General features: G+C 37.8%; 1 long non-coding RNA gene across 1 annotated transcript in view; it reads right to left on the bottom strand.

Annotated features, from left to right (window-relative positions):
• The window catches only part of LOC116216449, a 394,546-nt gene that overhangs the window by 184,384 nt on the left and 189,278 nt on the right, over positions 1-20,884 (bottom strand). The gene's annotated exons all lie outside the window — the stretch shown is intronic.

Below are 20,884 nucleotides of genomic sequence, written 5' to 3'. Positions count from 1 at the left end.
GAGACAAAGGAGAAATAGAGCTTAAAAAGGAAAAAAAAAGAACTGAAAATGCAAGAGAGATTGAAAGGGCTAGTAGATAGAAATTAGGGCTAGATATCACACCATATCTTATTATGGTACCACCTTTTGATGTAAAGGTTTCCACTATCTGTTTCAACAAAAGACACTCTTATAGAGCCTAAGAAAAGGTTAAGCCACAAGACAGGGGCAAAGGGGGAGCATTAATGCAGGCAGAAACATATTCTTTTGTGAAAGAAGCAAAAAGCTTTCCTTCACTGTTTTATTCTAAGATAGCTTTTTAAAAAGCACATTTTGATACAAATTCATAATTTCCTCTGCAGCCTGTCAAGTGTTTCCCACAGCATTTAACATCAGAGCGGGTACACAGATTACATCCTCACCCATCTTATTATTTCACAGGATTAATGACTGTCTCAGGCTAAATAATATTTTTGTGTAATACCCCTTGTATCAAAAAGTTGAAGCTTTCAGTATTCAGCTTCAGCTCTGATCTGAAGAGGAAGGAAGCCTTTAAGATGACACTGAGGACAGTACAGAGAAGTGATGTGGCTGAGATTAAAGGAAGAAAGGTTTCAATGTGTAATCTGAATTGCTCTCAAAGAATCCCTTCTTGCAGATGTCAACACAAAAGATGCCCTGACAGGAGGCACTTGGCATTTATACATTGCCATTCACTCTGCACACAAAGTCCAATGTCTCAGATTCTCCCAGGCTCTGTAGGGGCCCCTGCTGACCTAGCTCCTAGCACAAAAACACGTACCAGACACTGTCTTACTGTCCTTCCTTCCTTTTCCTGACCCATCTACTGGCAAAGATGCCCCTGGGGAGCAGCTTCATCCAAGTGGCTAAAGCCTACCACAGATGAATGTACAAATAGCAAGAAAGTTCTTCTGAAACTCAACATATTAGATTTGCAGTGTTTTTTGTAATTACTGTATTTACTTCAACTACACATACATACATATCTACACATTTAATAATATTACACATACCACTACATCTGTATGTGCAACTACATGTCTGTTCTATACATATTTATTCAAAATAACATGAGATTTCACTATTCTTTTGATATATTGTTAGAGCCGCAGGTGCATTTTTGAGTACAAATTACAGGAAATCACTAGATTACACCAGCGCATTTGCAGCATATAGCTTGACAAGGTCTATCTGAACTGCTACTGCAAATACAAAACAATACAGACACAACACTCATCCATTATCAAAGCATCTTTCAGCCCCACGCTGCTTTTCATCTTGTCCTTCCATTTCACGTACTTCCACTAAACACATGGCCAAGCTTATACTATTGCTACACTGGGTGGAACTAACATGTGTTACTTATTGTGAGGAAGTGCATTAAAGGAAAGATGCGGAGACCTCAAGAATACCATCCAGCCCCCACTTTATATCTCCATTCGATTCTATTGATGCTGTATCTCCAAACTGTTGAATGTATACAGCATTTTGAAACTACTACTATCTGCCTGAGACAGAAATGCAAGAACAGACAGGAAAGATTATTTTTAAAACTGAGTCTCAAGCTGCTAATATATCTATTTTTCATCCGGTGCCATGCTTAGCTTAATTACACAAATTGAAAGAAAGGGCAGAGGCAAAACAGAAAAGCTATACCAGTGGGCTCTACAACACAGAAGCAGTGCATCCATGCAGTCGAAAGTTGAGGAAAGGAGATGGAGATGAGGAACACCCTGAAAGTGGCCAAAGGTGGGCCAGTGATCCCAAGTCCAGCTGAGAACTGGCCCAAACTGCAGTTTAAGACTCTGCGCAATATACATCAGTGTATTTGAACACACTGAATCATAGAACTGCTCAGGTTGGAAAAAAACCTTAAAGATCATCAAGCCCAACCATATAAATAAAACGGCACCATCTAATGCCTGCTGAAAATCCGGAGCAATATATTTGACTGATAGTGACAATAAATGGACTGAAATTACAATTTGCATTAAGGTGTATCAGTAATAATGGAAATGCAACCACCAGGAAAAGAAAGCCCTTCAAACGAGGTCTTTATGATGCTAACGTTATGTTGCACACGTTATTAAAAAATAGCCTAACAGGTTGATTAGACGTTTCTAATGGTGTCTATCCATTATTAATAAAATAATCATACTTTTAAGGCCTCATTATCAATTATTTCATTAGCTGCATGAAAAATTAAACAAAGGCGGGGAGAGAAACATTTTTGCTTCCTTAACAGTCCTGGAAAGGAAAGCCTTTTTTCCTACAACATATTTAATGAAATACTTGGCAGGCACAATGGCCAGCCTTTAAGGCTGATGATTTTTGCTGGTGAACATATGCCAATGAACCCATCACATTTACTCATTAACTCCAAGTCATAGAAAGATTTAAAAGAATGTATTACACTAGCAGTAAGAGAACACAAAAAAATTTAGATGCTTTGCTCAATCTTTGTTTATTAATTGGCTTGATCTAGAAATGGGGCTGAAAGCCTCCTATAAAAATGTTTCATCTTCTGAAAAAGGGCAAAGAGAAGCCTTCTTGAAATACAGGATGAATAATATTAAGTAATTGCACACAAATCTACTAAAACTCACAGTATTTTAGCAAATCCCTGAGAAACAAATGTGCTGTTTGAGACCATGGACGGATATGTCATTCATGAATAGAGCAGCAAAACTTCTAAGAACAAGTCAACATCTGAAATGCAAGATGCTTGCTATTCTGCTTGTCTTTCCCTTGCTTATTCACAATTATTAGCCACCACATTTCCACCTGATGACAGATTAATACCCACCACCTTATATGAGAGCTAAAGATACAGTTTCTGACCTGCTCTGTCAAGAGATGTGTACTAATAATCCTTCCTTTCCAAGTAAAACAGTGCTCACATCTTCCTCATTCTACAAGTCAATTACAGATTAGCTCAATCTGTTAACTTAATTTTCCATACACAGGCTAGGGAACTTCCTTTGATATACCTTCTCAAGGAGGAAGGACATCAGTCTCTAGGTTGATATACAGGCCATAATTTGCAAGCAGTGTGTATATCTGAACTCTCCAAAAGGGATGATGAAATCTTATTCATTTGAAACTCTTGTGTGCTTAGTTTTTATTCTTCATTATTCTTTCTGAAAGCCTCCATATGTACTGCAGGCTACCTGACAAAGATGACAAAATCAAAACTGCTTGCGGAAGTAGCCTAGCAAAGATTTCTTTCGTAAAACTTTGGGACAGGATTACAAAGGAGATAATTTACAATTGTATCATGCAAGAGCTGTCACAGGAAGAAATGGATGAACAAATTTCCACAATGACTCTCCAAGATACAAGCAGATCATGACGGCTGTTGCATCGCTGCAGCTAATGGATTGTGTCTGTAAGCTGGTTGGCAGATATTTTGGAAAAGGGTCTTTGGGGCCGTTTCCTACCCACATTCTTTGGAGTGTCTCTCAACAGACAGAATCAGCAAGGTATGCCTGCCTGTCAGAAATAAACTCACTTCATTCAGTCTCACTGCTGAAACCATCTTAATGCCAGATCCTAAAAGAGTGCAATATTTTTCATGTGCTGAGAATGTGGAGCAAGGCATTCCAGAAACATAATTATACAAATGTTCAGCTACGCTCACATCTGTCTTGATGTTACAAACGTATTTTTCTTTTTCAAATGAAATAGTATAGCATTAAGGTTCTTTTTCTATTTGTAGCTCATGTAACAGACAGTATTTGGAAAGCAAAGTGAAAGCAGAGATGTGGTGAACAGAACTTAAAGGTTGTTCTAAGAACACAAGGCAACAGTAAACAAAAGGAGATGTTTCTGGGAGATGATGATGGAAATGGTAGTGAGATTAATCTCTTCTGGAAAACAGATAATGGGAATGTGACCTTATTTTAAATAATAAACTATAGTAGTCTTCCAAAAGCTTTTTATGTTTTCCTTCTCCTGCTGTTATCTGAGAATAGCCTATGTAACAATTTATACTATTGGGTTTCTATAATGATTTGACACCATATATTAGTGGTTTATGATTTATGCATTCGATCCTGTGCTCAATCCTTGCCCCTCCATTTGCTGATCTACATACCTAGAGGTATACTGGGCCCAGGTTGGGAAAGTAATCCAATCACTTTGTCGCTTCATCCACTCCAACAGCACTGGCAGCTGGAAATGCTGAATACCCTAAGGCTTACCAGCATGGCTCTCTCTGATCACAGTTGCATTTCATGAGCTCAAGTTCCAACACGTTTCCATACACCCCTGAGAACAGAAATTGCACTACTCCTGCACGCATGTCAATAGGACACGTATTCAAAAGCCCAGCCTATGCAGCCAGCCACCTCAGCAGGCAGGTCCAGCAGCAGGCTCTAGGGATCCTGGGAACAGGCAGGGTCCTTTTTGTTTACTATGCATGATTCCTAGCATGGTAGGGTCCTTTGGTTAGTGTTTTAGCTATCATTTCTTACTAACAAGATTTTCTGTTTAAATGAAGCATCACTGCCACTTGCCTCCTGCAAGATTTTAAGTCCAATACTGCTTATAAAGCTGTGCTTCTTGGGTCTCTGCTGTGTAACAGTGATGATCCAGGCCTGCTAAATGACTGCTGTGACCAAGAAACTGAAGTCATAGGAAGGGAGGAAACATTTGCTTTGATTAGCATTCTGCTAATGCACTTCGTGCCACTAATCCTTGACCTCAATCTGCTAATACAATACTTTCAGATTTGGAGTGCCAGGACCGTTTTTGAAATCATCCATTTCATTCTAAGAAATTTAATTTGGACTAGCAGTAAGTGACAGAACTGAAAATCGACAAGGTGATTATGCATCATATTACAGTATTAGAGTATCTGATTTCTGATTTACTTTTGCAGTGCTACAGAAGCAGAGCAATGTGCAGCAGTTAGAGGTTGGGAAGGACTGGAAGACAATACCTGTATCTGACAAATATGCTTAGCGTCATAAATACCCACTGTTTACCTGTTACTAAAAAAAGAAAATGAACTAGAATATGTTCATCATAACATGCAGGGTTGCAAGAAAGGAAGTACTGAATAACAGATGTTGATTGTTCTCGGAAAGAAAGAGATGCCAAGAATTTTAAAGAAGACGACATTGTGGTTTTTTGAAATAAGTGGAATATTTGTTGTTTCAGTATCTCAGAAAAAAATCCTTCCCACATCTACTGTTATGAAAGTTTTAATCTTAACGCCTGTGTTATTAGTATAGGAGAACTGGGTTATGAATCCTAATCTTTCCCCTAAAGAGAAAAATTTTGTTAAAAATTTCTTAATCATATTCAGTTTTCTGGAATGACAGAAGCAAAAATGTTTTTTTCTGTAACAGAAAAATTTCTGGGACAGTGAAGTGTCTGCACCAATTAAATGCTTTGTAAGCAATCTTGAAGAGACTGGATTTCAAATCAATTATTCAAACTCCTTTTTTAACTTCAGTATTTACTTATACAAAGACTTAACAGTAATTTTTTACATGGAAGATTGTTTCATTGGTTTCTTATTTTTAGGGGAGGGAGAAATCCTAGTCTCACTAGTTTTCCAGTCTTAACTATATTGGGAAGGCCACATCTGATTCTTGCTCTATGTGTGTATTTTAATTTTTAATAACTAGCTAATAAGCTTCACCTCTCTTATAATAATGCATTTATATATATATATATATATTTGTAGCTGCATCTGTCCCAAGTTTCTAAAACTGACTGTTAAGAAGCAACTGAGAATGGCACATGGCACTACAGTGTTGCAGACAGGAACCTTCATGTCAGGATACCAGCAAAAGTAGGATGCACATGAGTAGAAACCAACTAAAAATTGGTTACCACCATTCTTCCATTCCCTTTTGAGAGCACTGAAGTCATTTTTTCCTTTCAGTGGTACACTGCCTTCCTCTCTCGTCCTCCCATACAGATCGCTGTGTTCCACTAACTTCCATTATTAAACTCTGCTTAGAAGAAAAAAAGTTTAAAAAAAAAAGTCAATAAAACAGCACAGAGAGAAACATTTTAAGAAGAGGTCCTTCTGGGAAGTACAGATCTCCTAAGATATGGAGATGAGTAAATGGAAATTTGGATCCTTGAAAAAGAAAGGGACTCTGTGAAAAACACATTAATAGCTGAGGAGAATGAAGATGAAACTACAACAAAGAAAGCTGTGCTGTAGATATGCTTTCTGTGAAGAATCATTTGTGCTATTTTTTTTTTTTTTTCAGATATTTGACAACTCTTCCATTCCCAAATTCAAATGGTGGTATTTTATATTTGATTTTTGTTTCCACACTCTTTTTCCCCCTCTTCCAGCAGCTGTTACTGCTTTTCTTCATTTTACCTAATTTTAAACTAGTCTATTTGATTCTTCTTCCTTAGCAAGTGTGGACTATCCTGAGTTGTAATAATACTTAAAACCATTCTGAAAATGAATTAAGCTCTTCTCAAAGTTGCAGCGTGTACAATTTTTTTCTGCTTGAAAATGTCAAAAAATTGGGAATTACAGAATCACAGAATCACAGAATTGTAGGGGTTGGAAGGGACCTCTAGAGATCATTGAGACCAACCCCCTTGCCAAAGCAGGTTCCCTACACCACGTCACACAGGTAGGCGTCCAGGCGAGACTTGAATATCTCCAGAGAAGGAGACTCCACAATTCCCCTGGGCAGCCTGTTCCAGTGCTCCGTCACCCTCACCGTGAAGAAGTTCTTACGCACGTTCATGCAAAACTTCCTATGTTGCAGCTTATGTCCGTTTCCCCTCATCCTGTCTCCACGTACCACTGAAAAGAGACTGGCCTCACCACTATGGCTGCCACACCTCAGATATTTATAAACCTGGATCAGGTCCCCTCTCAGTCGTCTTTTCTCAAGGCTAAACAGACCCAGTTCACTTAGCCTTTCTTCATAGGGGAGATGCTCCAGGCTCTTCACCATCTTTGTGGCCCTCCGCTGGACTCTTTCAAGAGATCCCTGTCTTTTTTGTACTGGGGAGCCCAGAACTGGACACAGTACTCCAGATGAGGCCTTAGCAGGGCAGAGTAGAAGGGGAGGATCACCTCCCTCGACCTGCTGGACACGCTCTTTTTAATGCACCCCAGAATGCCATTGGCCTTTTTGGCCACGAGGGCACACTGCTGGCTCATGGCCAACCTGTTGTCCACCAGGACGCCCAGGTCCCTCTCTGCAGAGCTCCTCTCCAGCAGCTCATCCCCCAGCCTGTATTGGTGCATGCAATTATTCCTCCCTAGGTGTAAGACCCTACACTTGCTTTTGTTGAACCTCATCCGATTTCTTACTGCCCAGCTCTCCAGCCTGTCCAGGTCTCGCTGAATGGCAGCACAGCCTTCAGGCGTGTCAGCCAATCCTCCCAACTTTGTATCATCAGCAAACTTGTTGAGGGTGGCCACTATCCCCTCATCAAGGTCATTGATGAAGATGTTGAACAAGACCGGACCCAGCACAGACCCCTGGGGGACACCATTGGTTACAGGTCTCCAGCCAGACTCTGCACCACCAACAACGACTCCCTGCGCTCTGCCAGTCAGCTAGTTCTCAATCCACCTCACTTTCCAAATTAGATTTTGATCTAGTTTTCACTATCATGAAATTAAGATAAAATCTTTTGAAATAACACCAACAACCAGAGCCAGATCTGCAGTATAATACATGCAACACTGTTTCTCAATTACAAAAAATGTATAACTAGTTTTAAATCCTGTAGGTTTCATTTTGTACAGGTGAAAGGAAAAGGTTTCATTACCTGCAGTCTTCATTTTCATCAGTCATCATTCTGCCTATCAATAGCTGAATTATCATGTTAGTTGAAGTTATTCTTCCAACAATTTTTTAAGTATAAGTGGAATTATCAAACTTGCGAGGAACATATAAATAATGTTAGACATATTCTGCTCTTATCAGGAACAGTAACTGTACCTGGTGCTGGAGCATCTGTGAATACCAGCCATATACTAAAGACAAGGAAGGTAGCGTTTCTTCCTTCTAAGGTAAATAAACATAGAATTAGATCGAGCTGCATTCCTTCTGAAGTGTAATGTGTCTCTGAAGCCTAGAACTGCTCTATTCAGAGAAAACTTGGGAAAAGTGAAGTAAAATGCTTTTTAAAGTGCCATACCACATCCTCTCCTACAGAAGAGGAAATCAACAGAAGTTCTGTGGGATGACACAATTAATGAGATTGGATCACTGGGGCCCTTGGTCTCTCCCTAGTCTCTACGTCTACTCTCAGTGTACAATCATGCACAGCGTGCACCTGAAAAGAACACGTTAGACACAAAACTGTTCTGTTAAAGCTTAGAGACTGTCTAATGCAGCTTAAGCTATAAAAAACACACCTCGAGGGTACACTGAAAAAAATCTTCTACCATCTGTTTTTATTTGAAAAAGGACCAAATCGCACATTTTACTCTTTCAACAAAGCTACTTCAAAACTAGATAGGATGGGAGAGATGCACCTTGCCCATGTATATGGCCATTCCCCAGCTCTCCTTATCTTTTGAAGTAGTTCTGACATGGCAAAGTTCAAAGCACTTCAACGCTGTGTGCCAGGCATGTTCTGCAGCTCTTTTACTAGCTAGGAGGTGTACCCTGAAATAGAAACATGATGCATTCATGAGCAGCTGTGAAGTGTTCTGCTTTCAAAAAGTGCAAGAAGCACCAGATGAATTTGCCCAACTGCCTCCTTCTAATGTACAACTTCTTATCTTTTGCTCTAGTTTATAACTATGTTGTTCCAAGATATTGCGTTTAAAAATCTAGATGTTATAAGCAGTTAAAGCCAAACATAAGTTAAAGCCAAACTTTTAAAGGCCCCATGAGAACCTAAAATCTAGCTCCTTATTCAAGTTCAGCTGGGAGAAAGAATGAAAGGAGCAGTCTCTCCTTGGAGGAAATAAAGGCAGTAAGAGAAAGAATGACAAGTAGCTGCAACACCCTGAGGATTTCTAAGTTCAACTATAGAAAGCAAAAGTGTGGATGGATATTTTAATACAGATACATCCATGTACAGAAACTGTTATTTATCCTGCAATTGTATTAATGCAGCGGCTTCTTTTGTTGTCAGAGACAAAGGATGTTTGGTAAATCAGCTAGTGTACCATTAGCATCATCATGTCTAAATGGATCTAACCTCAACTAACCAGAGACAGTTAATCTCCAGAATTAGAGACTTCTCTAGTTCTGAAGGAAATTAAAACCATATCAAACTAATCTACCTATACCTCTGCTTGAAACTGTCTGTTGATGTGAGAAGCAATAAACTATCCAGAGTACTACAATAAAGGAAGGAAAAGGAAATGGCTTGTTTATCTATTATTTAAGATGTACAAGCTGCATTAATTAATCTCTGTGAAATGACATTAATTTGGAGTGAAATTATCTTCCTGTTTGGCAAGGTTCTTTCTTAGACTTTGTGCACCATATTTAGATTTCTGAAGCTTTCACAAACAGGACTTATAAAGAAATATTTACATTCCTTTAGCACCCACATCACTAAACATCTCTGCACCTTTGTGGACACTGCACTGACCCAACACAACTTTCTTTCTAAACCATCTTTTCACCACTTGGAACTCTTAATGACAAAAACAAATAAATAATTGAACACAGTTGAAAAGATCTTACTGTATAAGGCATAAATAAAGGATGCCTGAGACAGTAGACTTCTAAAGTGGCAGTGGCTAGAGAAGTGAACCAGCAATGTAAGCAGTACGTGTAGCTTCTTCCTCTGGAACTGCCTTTTACTCCTATTGCTACTAAAGAGGATGAAGATGAGCTGAAGGACACAGCAGCTATCATGGGGAAGAAATGGTCCCTGTAATGGTCCCTGCATCTGACACCCTGTTCCCTGAAAGCACCAGGAGCAACTAGGTTTGTCTACAGCATGGGTGTAAAAACTTTTGGCTGTACTGAGTGAAGACAAATTATCTTGGGCCACGTAGAGATCTTTGATGAAATTTTAGTCTTTCTGTGCTTCTTCCTTGAAAACAGTTGTTCCCAAATGTGCATACTGCCAAAAAGCAATGACACGAATAAGGTGTAATTGTGAAGTGATTATTTTTCTCTGGTGAGAGAGTCCTTCAAAAATAAAAAGACATGATCAAAATTTTCTTTCAGAGGAGTATCTGATTGCAACTCTTCATATTCATTTTAAAAATCATAGATATGCATTCATGTCAACAGAAAATGGAGTCATAAATATACAAAATTTTGATGATTTTTTTCTTAAATCTTGATACCTATCCTCAAAATCCTTTATCAAAATCAAAAGTATGGCTGCTAATTTTTCTCTGTTCACAGAGCTCTGTGTAGCCAATACATCAAAATACATAAAATTATTTGCCATAACTTGAGCTTGCCATAATTTAAGTTTCATTTTGAACAGTGTTACAGTTTGAAACATAGCACAGACAGGTTGATTTTCACCTTTAAGACTCATGTTTAACTTTTTAAAACTAGTAGTCAAATCCACCCAAAATGCTCAGTCTGTGAGTCATTTTTAACCTTCAAGATCTGGCACAAGTTTTCGTTTTGATTTCGTATATGACCTGATTTCAATTTGAAAATCATCAGAACTTTTTAACATTGTACCCCAATTAGCCAACTTAGCTACACTTTCCAGTGTACACTGCTAAATAAACTCACCATCGGCAAGTGGTTTTTGATCTTTTTTGCAATCAGATTTGCTACTAGATTTGCAATAACTAGATTTTATAATAAAACTTGCTGGAGCTGTATTTAATTGTTGTGATGACAGACTTTTTTTCAGTTCTGTTATTTTGTCTTTGCAAAACATTCCTTGATATACATCTTCAAAATGTAATATTTGAAAACTGACACAATTTCCTTACAAATTAAGCATAGTACCATATTATTTGCCTTGGCAAAAAAAGTACTAATTTGTCCATTTTTCACTGAATAGTCTTCCATTATCCACAATGTTCCTTTTTTTTAGGGTCTGTTCTCTTCTGAGAAGACATTAGGTAGTTTGAAATATTATTGGTATTTGCTGCCTTTTATTCACCACACGGCACATGCAAACGTAAAGTGTCATACATGCAGGTTTAGAGTGAACTCAACATGTGTGACAGGCATGAGAGTTAGAGTTAGCTCTGCACTGCATCCTACCCCCCACGTTACTCGATCTGCCTGAGCTACATGCAATCTCATGATAATGTTAAAAGTTTATGATCTTGTGGGGCCACATTATTATCTGTTCCAGGCTGCATACAGCCTGTGGGTTGGACTCACCTGGTATACACTGTCACAAAGACTTAAACTGACTAGAAGAAGAGCTGTTGTGTTCCTCAGTGTTTTAAGATGATCATCTCCTCTTTCCATCCCTATGCTCATTTTGTAATCAACTTTTCAGCAGATGAAATGAAACATCACTCAGATTCCAAGTGTATCTTTAAATATAATTCCTGAGTGTAATTTCCCAGTGACTAGACAAAGAAAACTTCTGATTTAACAGCTGCTTGTAATTCTTTTCTGAGTGAAGATTATGAGCAAATAGGTCATCACCATGCCTTCTCAGCTAGTTTACTTAGTTCTTTTGAATCCACCCATGAATAACACAACACACAAAAGCCATACCATCTGTGGTTGGTGAGTGGTTTATTTTGCAAGTGTACTGCAAGACACAAACGCTAATACCTCCAGCAAATATGTATGCAGTAGAAAAATTCCCCATCACTTGCATTTTTATATCCTGCTAGGACTGAATTATGACTGCCTAAGGATGCTGAAAACTATTATTTGGTTGGAGATTATTTTTCTCTATTAAGATGCATTAAAAGGGAAACACTTCCAATCTCTCACATTCAAACTTTTCACATTACTTTCTGCAAAAGCAAGGTTATTAAACAGCTGCTTATTTTGACCCTTTGAAATGACCGCAATTTAGTAATGGAATTACAGTTCTTCATCTGTCACTGCATACAAATTTGTTAGAAGCTTTGGAGTGAATTTCTGTGCAAAGAAAATGATTATCACCATTGTTAATGGTCATAAAGACTGAATTCAGAGTGTTTCTTAATAGTATGTAAATGCTGTGAGTTGCTTCTGATAAATTACTTCAATCCCCCAAAATAAAAAGTGTAAAAAGGTGAACATGAAGATGCAGTCAGTAAGACAGCAAATGTTAAAGGACAGAGCTTTAAGCATGGGCACAGGGGGATATCTAGACTACAGAGAGCTTCCAAAAAGGAATGCCTGGAGTGAGTCTTTTAATTAGCAGCAAGCTTGTCTGAAAGTTTTCCACAGCACCATTGTGTTTTCTATCGAGGTAAGATGGAGGTAGTTAACTGATTCTTGTTTTAACTTCATTGTGTAACTCAAAGTTTCACATTTTCTCTTACAATGCCTTTCTCTATCACTAGTCAGCTGGAGACCTGTGGCTCCAAAATTCACACCTGGCTTGTTTAATCACATTCTTCATATTTCAAAATTGGCCACATTCAAAAAGTCCTCAGTCTCATGACTAAGCGGACAGATCACCGTGAGGACTGGCACATTAGTGTGTTATCCTGACATATCCCTGAAATACTTTATCTTGTCTAGTCCCCTTCTAGCTGTGAAGGGCAGAACAGCAAGGAAAGACGAATCAGCCCCAAGCTTTGTCTGTATCTACCTAAATTGCCTTCAGGAAGGATCCAGAAAATACAGGGGCTGATTCCTCCAGCATGCCCAATTCCAAAGACTGATGCAATGTCTTGGAGATAGTTTTTCTTCAGGTATACATTTTAAAGAATAGTTTAACTTCCACATTTTTAGTCTAAAACATGGCAAGAATAGAATACTAACAGGTGACCTAGGATTGCCAAGGCTCACATGAGAATTTAGGTAAATTCTGCAGGTAGATTTGTTTTTTAGCATCATAGAACCACTAAGGTTGGAAGGGACCTCAAGAAATCTCTGGATCCAGCTTTCTGCTCCAAGCAGGATTAGCCATGATGTCAGACCAAGTTGCTCAGGGCTTTACCCCACTGGATCCTGAAATCCTTCAACAATGGAGACTCAATGGCCTTTCTGTTCCCATGCTCAGCTGTTCTTCTGTTGAAATTTTTTCTCCCAATAAACTTCTGTTTCCAATTTACCTCCATTAGTGTTCCGTAGAAGAGGCCTAATAAATGCCAAAGAGAAATAATCTATTTCTTTGATCACATCCCAATATGTTATCAGTCTTCCTGGCTGCCAAGACACAGTGCTGACTCACAGCAGCTTACTCTTCACAAAAAGTTCTCCAGTCAACTTCTTCCTACAGTCTAAGAATTTGGTGCTCCCAGTTGTGTCAAGAATAGCACCATTGTAGCAGAACAAGCAATTTCTTACAGAGGACCAGAAATAGTTCAATGACAGTAACTCATGTATCTTTACTGTGGCTATTCAAATCTTTTACTTATACACTGAAAGCATACTCAGATCCAGTCAGGTCAAAAAAAAAAAAAAAAAATCCACATAAATATTTTATGTATCAACTCAATAGATTCGCCTATTCATATTTGTGATGAAAAAAATGTAGTGTAATAGAAGTAAAATAAAGTCTACATCCAACTGTAAGAAAAATTAATTACACTAACTACTAAAGAGGAAAACAAGATCAATAATTACTTACAGGTATTCAAAGCTAGATTGGACGGGACAAGTCCTGGGTAGCCTGATCTGAGGGGTGGCAACCCTGCCAAGGTAGGGTTAGGACTAGATGGTCTTTAAGATTCCTTCCAGTGTAAACTATTGTATGAATCCATTATTTACACCTCCAGCAATTTTTAATCATTAGTACTGAAGTATTGATGTTTTGTTTCCGCTGACAGTTACACTTAAGACTTTACAAGAAAAAATTGTTGAAAATATCAACTCTTTTAACAAGAGAAGGAATATTCATTCAATCAACAGGCCACAGTTAACAAAGCTTATTCTTCTGCTCAATGTAGGATCTAATAGCTTTTTTTTTTTTTTTGTAGTGCTAAACTGTGAGTGGTGAAGCACTGTGAGAGGAAGAGTGTTTGAAACTGCTTAATTTTAATAGGAATGTAATTCTGACTATCAGCAGCTCTAGGCTGGTCAAAAGCTGGTCAAAACATAAGATTAGATAAAATAAAATATATTTGCCTTAGGATTTCACATTTGGACCATCACCATCAGTACTGGACTGCTAGTAGTAAAGAATACTTCAGAGAACTTGAGGTTGTGAGGCTTTTATATTGATTTTATCACATTGTAAAGCATTCTTAGATCCTTCAGGACTTCTAAAAACTGAGTGATTTTTATAAAGCCAGTACTGCATATTCCATTCCTGTTTGGTTAAAGTCAAGCTAAACCCAAAGTGGGCTGATGGTATCAAATAGGCTTTCATCGGAAAGGTCTTTGTTTAAGGTCATAACAACAAAGCAATTTTTCCTTTGTTCCTCCTGACTCATACTGAGCTCAAAATATGTACTTGATCACATACATTTCTTCAGGGACTTCCACATTCTCCCCAGGCCTCCATGCACTTAAAACAATGCCCATTCATAGGTTAACTCTAGTCTCAGTTTTAGATTAACTTCTGCAAGAACAAGGCCACCAGTATTCAGATCTCATTCTTTAACTAGAAGCAAATGAATTCCAAATACTTTCACCTTCACTGCACATGACATACATTAAGTTGCATATCATTGTTCTGGGTGTCAGAGTTCTCCCATTTTGGAGACTTTTCCTGTAATTTTTTTTTTTTTTTTTCTAGATTTCTAGACAATCTGTTGCTAACAGCTTTTGTATACTTCTAATAAAGTTCATTCTGAATCTTTATAATCTCAGGCCAAAACGTACTTGAGTGAGGAAGGAAATGAGCAGGATGAAACTCCTGTCTCCTGTGATTAGATGCATGCAGGCTGCAGTGCTGTTTAGAATGAAGGAACTGGACTCAGTTATGACGTCCAATCATGTGGGCTGACTCATCATTTAACATAACAAAGATTCTTTATTCAAGACATTGGAGACTGTCAAATCCTCTATTTCTTCCTCAGGAACTCTATATGCCCACGCATGTTCCATAAGCCAATCTTAGTCAACAACAAAACCCAATCTTACATGATGACTTGTCCTATTCTTCATAAATACCTCTGAATCCTCAACATCAGTGAAAATTAAGTATAATGTCATTAAAAATCACTTATTTCTCAATTATCTTCAATAGCTCACGTACTAGCCCCTATCACTGCTGAAGAAAACAGCAAAGCTATTCTTCTGGCATTAATTTTACCATCAATACAAGCTCTGTCAGCAACTACCATTTTGAATGCCACTACTCCTTTCTAATGCTTAACATTTTAACATTTTAAAGCTGTTCTATTTATAGATGCCCAATTCAAAACTATGATGTGATGTATAGACATAAAATGAAAAATATTTATTTTGCATTCAAAATCTAAGCTCTGCTTTGAAGGTACAGACAGAAAACTTACTGTTCGGCAAGTTCAAGCCACAACTATAAATAATCCAAAAAGGATGCACTATCTCTAGTCAGTACCTCTCCTCAGGTTTTGTGCCATTCAGAGATGAGACTTCTCATTTGAATTGCATTGTAATTATCATTGTTTATTTGACAAAAGTGTCAGGGGAAAGTGGAGTCAGATCTCAGTCGTGACATAAGTGCAGAGCAACTCTAAAACTAAAGTACTTCCCCTTCAACATGTCAGTGGGATCAGAACATACTGTGCTGGAAATAGCAGTTATGCTAGACCTAGTTATTGCTGTGGTTAGTCAAAAGTCCTGACTTTAAGATAATCAAGCTGAGTTAAGCAATTCTGATTCAGAATAAACAGGCTGGAAATTGCACAAACATAAGTTAAAAACAGTAACTTGCCAAATAGTAACAAGAGCCACTACTTCATCCACAACAACATTCAATGCTGCTTAGTTGAAAATGCCATTAAATACATTTCAGAAGTATAGCAGCCTGAATGTAATACTAGAAGTGGACCAATATAATCATAAATTATTCATGGTATGTCAACAGCACTGTTAAAAATCAGATTGCCCTTTTGAGAGTCCCTGACTATTCTCTTGAGAGTATCAATTGAAACGCTATTGTACCTTAAGACAGAAGTCCTAAAGTGAATATAAAATATAAAAATCATAATGACATCTATATATATATATATCATAAGCCCATGTCTATAGGCACAAGCCATCAGTTGTGTATAATGAACATGGTATTAAGTGCCTACCCTTGAGAAAGAAGGGTGATATATGGATGCCTTAACGTATCAGAGTGTAATGAGTTCTAGAACTCTCCTAATCCCACACAGCACTCACACTACCTGAGACATTGATGACCAGGATATTAAAAAAGATTTTTTAAAAGTATGCTATGTAATTAGATCTCTTTATAAAAAGTAAGTTATTAACTACAACACTGAACCTAATGAGTACTTATGGTTATCGTTTAAAGAGGTAGACTGTAAAAGCTTAGCCACAAAAGCTAGTGCAGTCAACTAGTATATCTAGGCAACATCATGTCCACAAGATTCGCCACAACAGCACTCACATCACCTTATAACTGGAGGCAAAAAGATGGCCTGTATACAAGATAATGGAACAATTGCTTGGACACATTCAACTCCAACAAAACCAGATGAACCACCTCAGACAAATGAAGTGATATTCCCTTCATCATCTTCCAGTTCATCTGCCCCATCAGGACTGATTTTTTGCTATTTGGCACTTCTAAATGTATCATTTGCTTTACAAGTTGGGCATCCCAAATATGTCATACTGGTCTGATGACTAAAAGCCATAAACCTGGATTCATCATATATCAAATCATTTTTATCATTTAAATATAATGAACATCATCATTATTATTATTATAACAAACATTTTCATTAGCTCCTCAGATTGGCATAGAAGCATACAGAAGGAGAGGAGACAAAATCACACTTTGTGTTGTTACCACACTTCAGGAAAGTCTGTTCCTTCCTTATGGCAAATGTCCATCTGGAACACGAAAAAGGTTGGTGGGGTAAGAGGTCTCCATCATAGTAAGAAAAGCGGACTACTTGTGCCTCTCCATGCTCAGGCACAACTTTAATAAATATTTGCCATGACACTTCAGTCAGTGGCAAAGGAAAAATCAACAAAATGTTCAAAAAGTATTACCATGCCAAAATCAAGTCCATCATCATGCTATCTGAAGCATGGCAACACAGCACAATGTCTCTCACCTGTAATTTTCCCTGTATATTCACTCAAAGACAAGAACTTGACAGTAAGAATTGTCTCTAGTGTTAATGTCCAGCAATGACCGCTCATGCAAAGACCTGACAGACTTGTTCCATATGGCATGGAGCTTCCCAATACACTTTGGCATCTCTGAACCCACAGAGGGGGTTAACCTCAGATATCTAGCTGGAAACATTAGCAAAGAATTTGCCATCCTCAGTAACTTGCAGTACAAAAAGCAAATATTTTTGCTTTCTGTCCAGTAGTTTCGGCAGAAGCTTTCTGTCCAGTAGCTTCTGTACTTACTTGGCAGAAAAAGTAACATCTGTTACTTAAGATAAAAACCTACTTTGTGTTACTTTGCTTGTAACACATAAAATTTCTTTTACCATTTGCAGGGAAGGGTATTTCATTTTTTTCCTCTCATTATTTACTAACATGCAATGGAAAACATACCTGGCCTTTTTTATGATTTTAGTTTTTCATTCATTCTAAAACAGACTTTTTTAATCTCAGAGGTTGCTTTCTCCAACCATCCTATCTGAGAAAGACACTGCCATTAAATGTTTCAAATTGAAGTTTCCTATTTCACAAGTGAGAACAACTTATACTTCACTGTCACTTGGTAAACATAATACTGCTTTTCAAAGGAAATCATAGCAGGAGAGGAAGCAAAGGAGATAGTTGAGAAAAAAATAATCTATCCAAGCAGTGCCAGTGATTTCCAAAACAAAACAAAAAAAGAAACGCACAAATTCTCTACAGCATTTACTCATGTTATTTTTTCAAAAAGAGACAGTTGCAGACTGAGCTCACTGTCTTAGTGAAGCCTGATTCATTAAAATTAGAACCCAGTTCAGTGGCAGCAGGAGGAATTCTTCATTTGCCGTTCTTATGGCATCATTCTGAGTATTCAGTCCTATGAAATTGTATAGTGAGTTAGCAGACAGAGCAACACATCCAGTTCACATACATTTTTCTGGCCAGTGCTAGATACTTCAGCAGGAGTGGAAAATGTAGTGAAGAGCTAGGAGAAAAAGAGGGCATTCTGAAAGGAATAAAAATCTGAGCAAACGTGTCTCTACAAGGAGAGATTCACTATAAGAAACCTCACTACAAGTAATAGAAGTAATAGCTAGCTAACCCACAAAACTAAGAATTTTGCTACGGTTTGCTAAGAATATTTCAGAATTATGAATAACAAAAGTAAGCCAATTAGGAGGGGGACAGTATTTAATGATGAGATATGATATATGATATGTCCAGAAACTTATACTTTTAAATAATCTGTTGGAAATTACTTTATTCTAAGGAAGCTTATGGGCAAGGTCAATATCAAAACATACAGAGCAGTGTCATAGAACCCTAGTCATTGATCCATAAATTGAGAGAACAGAATACACTACTTGCAGTCCTGTCTCATCATCCCATCCACTCTACAGCCCAAAGACCTGTCACTGCATCTTGCTGGGGAAGCCAGGCCTGTGCTCTTCTCCAGACTGCCAGATGTGCTCCTCAGATTCTGAGGAACTCCTATTCCCCACAGATCTCTCAATGCAGTCAGCTCAACTTAGCTCAACATCACCGATCATCATCCTCTCTTAGAAGAAGGATATTTCCCCAGACCTCCACCTAAAAGGCAATTTCTGGACTAATCTGAAGCGTAACTCTAACTGCACTCCAAATAGGAAGAAGTTAGAAAGGAGAGAAAGGGACAACAGGATCATGAAACAGGAGAGAACTTTACTAAATTATTTTACAATTAGTAAAGCTTCTTGGTACTTTCTAGGTTGAATCTTGAAATGAATGGGATTGTTTAGATCACTATAATATAATTTGAAGAAGGAAGACGTTAAAATGAACAGTTTTTAACTAAGACAATTAAGTTTCAACTTATTTAAACATCTGTTGGAGCTATTGGCCATTCCTGTGTAAAAAAGGATTGCCTCCAACAGTACCTTAAAACCCTATTGCCTTTTGATCTTCTGTGCTGACAAATTATTTAAGGCAAAGCTAATGTGAATGTCACAATTACGGAACCTATGAGGTGGGACATTTAGGAAGTGATGTGCTTCTTCTCCCATCAGGACTGCATAGGCCTCATGCATACAACCTCGTAGAAAGCTAGGCCAAAGGCACAGAGACAGCACAGTAGCTGACAAACTGGAAATCCTAATTGGAGAGCAGATATCAGACCTTGGTTTTGTGTAAATCATTGAGAGGGTGAAGCTACATTGTGTGTGTTGGTCAGCGCTCCCCTTGGCAATTGATTTTTCTGCTGGAACTTAAGTCAGCTTTGCAGTGCTCTGCTGATCTGCTCTTCCAGTTGTCAGTGTGTTTAGTCTAGCGGTGCTTGCTTCTTGTGGGTAGAAAAGGAGGAAATGGTGCAGAGAGAGAGGAAAAGGATAAGCTTGTTTCAGACACAACAAATCAAGGAATTTGTTCTGTAGATAGAATGAGATTCATTCCTGCTATGAAAGTGCTTTCAGTGAACTAGCAATTGGCTAGTGTTAAACTGAACTATGTGTTTGAACTGAGATCATGTTGCAGGCTATGAATTGGTATTGTGTTCTGTGATGTGCAATGTTTGCTTCATGAGAATGCGATGCAAATTAATTTAAAGCCAGTTTTTTGAAGGTCTCGAATTTCTGCAACAGAAATTCAGCCTGAGCAAGGATACAACAATAGGGAAGCAATACAGATACAATATACAATATGTACATGCCAAACACTTCAGTTTCTATTGAGAGCTGGAAGGCATCTTCATATCTCTTATAAAGCAAATCCATGCTCATTAATGCAAGAGCACTGGCGTAATTATAAATGTCATCTTCTTATTTAGCCTGAAACTTGAAAAAAACCAAGAACCCTCAACCTAATTTTCCATTGTTAATTAATTACTAATTGGGAGGTTACATGCAAGAACTACTTCATTTACTGCAACAGAGGTTGCTATGCTCTTTGATGCCCTTTACATGTGCCTTTAAATGAAAGAAACCATTTAATATAATCCCAACTGTTCCAAATTTTGACAGAAATTGATCCTGCCCCAGTAAACTAGTGTATTTTTTTTTCTCTTGAAGATTTTACATTATTTATAATGTTTGCTTTTTGTTTGGATATTTTCAGATGGTAGTTTAAGCCCTGTATAAGGCAACTGTCCAATTGCACTGATTACTTAGATAGGACAACTATCAGGCAAACTGGACGAATTAAATTTCATTTGGCCAATACAGACCAAATTCTACTCATCTTCATCTCTGTTATGAAGTTATCTGAACTAATTTTGTTTATTTATTTATTTAATTAATTCAAGCTGCTGAAAGTTGCTGAAGCCATTAAACCTATTTTGGGAGTATATAAATCACTAGAGTTTTATATTTATTAGCAAAACCTAGCCAAAATCTAAAACATATCCTATGTGCATGATCATATCTTTGCTTTTCTTTCTTGAAAAGCTTCAACTTTAAATCAGTTATAAGCCCTGGATGTAACACTGCTGGAAAAAGAAAGGGTTTCAAAGTAATTTTCAGTGTTGCAATCTTCCAATTTTTCTGCCAACCAGAGCAATAATTATTTTTTTTACTCTCCCATGAAAAGAAAATACAGTGTGCATGCATGCACACACAAAAGGTTTTGTTAAACATACAGTA

Source organism: Meleagris gallopavo, chromosome 3, assembly GCF_000146605.3.
Source record: "Meleagris gallopavo isolate NT-WF06-2002-E0010 breed Aviagen turkey brand Nicholas breeding stock chromosome 3, Turkey_5.1, whole genome shotgun sequence".
NCBI classification, from domain to species: domain Eukaryota; kingdom Metazoa; phylum Chordata; class Aves; order Galliformes; family Phasianidae; genus Meleagris; species Meleagris gallopavo.
This window is presented reverse-complemented; position numbering and strand designations above follow the sequence as displayed.